Genomic DNA, 3,547 nt, shown 5'->3' with positions numbered 1-3,547 from the left:
AGCTTGTCGAAGATAGCAACAACTTGATAGTTGTTGTAATTCCAAGAGCGGTTGGGAACTCGACAAATTGCTATCTTCCGTAGAAGACAGTCACCATGATCGTATTTGAACGTGTGTACATTACCGGTGTGCTCAACCTCTGGGCAGTGTGCTGAGATTTTTGGAGGTGGAACCCGGTGACGAGTGTACACATTCACAAGTTACCACTCGCAGTTGGACCCAATGTAAACAACCCAATCTCCATTTGCGCCCGTCCAAGCCTTGCCCTCAAGCGATGGCATCTTAACATCATACGTATCATTATCAAGCGGCATCAACTGGCACGGGGCGAGGCCTCCGTCGTGCCGGCGCCAGTCATCAGGGTCACGGCGCAGAAGATAGGGGAGATCAAACCGCTCCTTGACTCTTGGGTTCTTTGTAATGATGTTATTAGTTGAGTCAAGAATGGGCTTGAACGAACCTGCCATGCTAGCCGAGGTGATGACGTCGCACCGATCAATGAGTTCCTCCACCACGTCATCTTTCAGATCGGGGCAAGAATAACGGGGTCGTTTCCGACCTGTTCCCTCCATGGAGAAGACGATCGAACAATGGCAGAAGAAAGGGTGAAGGGCTGAAGGAAAATGGAGGAGGGATAGGAAGAGCGTGCCACAACAGTTCCAAATCGAGAGGGAAAGGCGAAGAGTCGATGGACGGTTGCGAGTTTTCCACGGTTCACGAAGAGGCTCCCCGGCCTACACGTCCGTTCGGAAATACTCCTACTACTCGACGTCGTCTCACTGATATGTTGGAACGGGACCACATGTCAACGAAACATGGTGTGTAATTTCTCATGCAAAATGCGATCTGGCCGCGTTGGCCCGAGGTGCCGCATTAGTTATCGACCTTTATTTTTTTAATGGCGTGTCGATCAGTTTTGAAGCACGACTAGCTGGTACTGTATGTGGAGAGGATGACAGCAGGGACCCGCCAAGGTCATGGCAGTACACAAGTAAGTGCCTCCTTATTTCAAGCCAATAAAAAATGGCACCTCCTAGTGGATTTCTGACATCTGGGTCCCATGCCATTGTCAACATAGTCAATAAACGAGAGAATTGCACAAGAGCGGCTGACACCAGGGACCCAGCAGCTCGCCCAGTTATTTTTGTTTTGGGTTAATTTGATAAATACCACTCCAAATCTGGTGTATCCGAGAAATGCCAGTGCAATTTCCAAACTTTGAAAAATGCCATTTCATGCCATTTCTAGTGGCATTTTTCGAAGTCTGGAGTGGCATTTTTCAAAGTTTGCAAACTGCAGTGGCGTTTTTCAAAGTTTGCAAAAATTGCAGTGGCGTTTTTCAAAGTTTGGAAATTGCAGTGGCATGTTTATGAATTGCCATAATTGGAGTGGCATTTATCTAATTTGTTTTTGAGATGGAAGCAGGGTGTCAACTGGGCTGTGCGGGACACTCTTGTCTGTCTATACAGCCTTTTCTTTTATGTTTACCACAGACCAGCCCAATAGTTTTTTTTCTTTCTGAAAATGGCTAGCCCAGTTCTTTTGTGATTTGTCAAGTAAGTCGCTTTCTCAGGCCTGTTGGGTTGCAAATCTTTCAAGACGAGGAGAGCTTCATTCGGCTGGTCGAGAAAATGGCCTATTAGTTATGAGAAATAGGTTGTATATTTTTAAAACACATCAAACCGGCAATTATTTTCAAATATCTTTTTTTCATTTCGAGATTTTAAATTGCATTGATTTTTATGCGTGGACAATTTATTGGATTTTATATTGATATACATTTATTTTTAAAATCAGTCTGAATGTGACTCGAAATTTCGGGATTAAAAACAGTTCAGACCGCACCGACATATGCAAAATTTCGTATAATATTTTAACCGTGACCACAATATGGGCTGTAATGCTAACATAAAGAATATGGGCTCCAAAAAACCCGTAAGAATTAGCAAATGGGCTGTAAATTATTTGAAATAATGGCAGATGGGTTGTATGTTGTTTTCCACAGATTTGAGGCTTTCCACAGATGGCATGTATACTGTTGGATGTCCATCCAATGGCCGTCGTGCTTCTTCAATCTCTGCTCTTCCTGCTCCAGCCGCTCAAACAAGCGCCAGCGGGACTGCCTGCTCCCTCCTCCCCGCGGCCGGCTGTGCTGCCGCGCAGGCCTCACCGCCCCACCGTACTCCCATGGCTGGCCTAGCCATCCCTCTACTCAACCACACCTGCTGTTATTCTCCGGCGATGGCAGACGAACCAATAAACCCTCGTACAGTCATACTCCCCTCCGCGTGGGAAACAAAAACAACGGCCGGGTCTTCCCTGCCTCCGTGTCATTCCCTTCCTAGGCCTCGCCATCGTCCACCGCCTTGGTGCTCTCGGCGTGGCATGGTCAGCGTGGTAAACGACCGACATGCATCTGAAGTGGACTGTACGTGGAGAGGCTGACAGCTAGGTCCACGGCCGCAGGCAAGGAAATGCCTCCTTATTACGCGCAAAATAATGATTTCCTCCACCTGACATCTGGGACCCACCGAGGCGGCCTCTGTATTTTGCAAAAAAAGTTACCGCCGCTGACAGCTCGGACCCACCAGCTATATCTTCACACGCAAGTAAAGTGCCTCCTTATTATGCACAAAAAAATGAATACTCCCCCTGCTAGCTGGGACCCAGTATAGTGGGCCTACTAAGTTGACGGGGACGAAGGGCTTTGTGAACTTAGTCAATATGCACGATTCTAGCTCGACTGACCGTACGATGTCCATCCAACGGACGTAGTGCTTCTTTAACCTCTGGTCTTCTTGCTCCAGCCGCCCAAAGCAGCGCCGGTCGTGCCGCCTGCTCCTGCCTCCCGTGGCCGGCTGTGCTGCCGCGGAGGCCTCACCGCCCCCATACTACTCCCACCGCTGCCAGGCCATCCCTCCACTCCACTCACCCACAACCCCTGTTATTCTGTGGCGATGGCAGCCTAGCCGAACCAGTGAACCATCGTACTCCTCTCCGCGTGGGTATCCACTGTCGCATCTTCCCCGGCTCCACGTTGTCCCCTTCCTAGGCCTCGCCGTCGTCCACCGCCGTGGTGTTGTCGGCCAGGCGTGGTCAATGTGGTCAATGACCGAATTCCATCGGAAGAATACTGTACGTGGAGAGGCTGACAGCTGGGTCCACGGCAGCCGCAAGGAAGTGCCTCCTTATTACGCGGAAAATAATTATTCCTCCACCTCACAGCAGGGACCCACCGGACGCCCACCAGTATATCGCAAAATAAATGTTTGCCCCTGACTGCTGGGACCCACCCGACGGGCCAACGTATTTCGCGAAAAAATGTTCCCCCTGCCGTCAGCTCAGACCCACCGGAAGTGCCTCCTTATTACGCACAAAAAAATGAATACCCCCTACTAGCTGGGACCCACCTTAGTGGCAGGCTGACTTGTGGGCCTACTAAGTTGACGGGGACGGAGGGCTTTGTCAACTTAGTCAATATGCACGATTCTAGCTCCAGTGACCATACGATGTCCACCCAACGGCCGTAGTGCTTCTTCAACCTCTG

This window comes from Triticum urartu, chromosome 3 (genome assembly GCF_003073215.2).
Source record: "Triticum urartu cultivar G1812 chromosome 3, Tu2.1, whole genome shotgun sequence".
NCBI lineage: Eukaryota > Viridiplantae > Streptophyta > Magnoliopsida > Poales > Poaceae > Triticum > Triticum urartu.
This window is presented reverse-complemented; position numbering follows the sequence as displayed.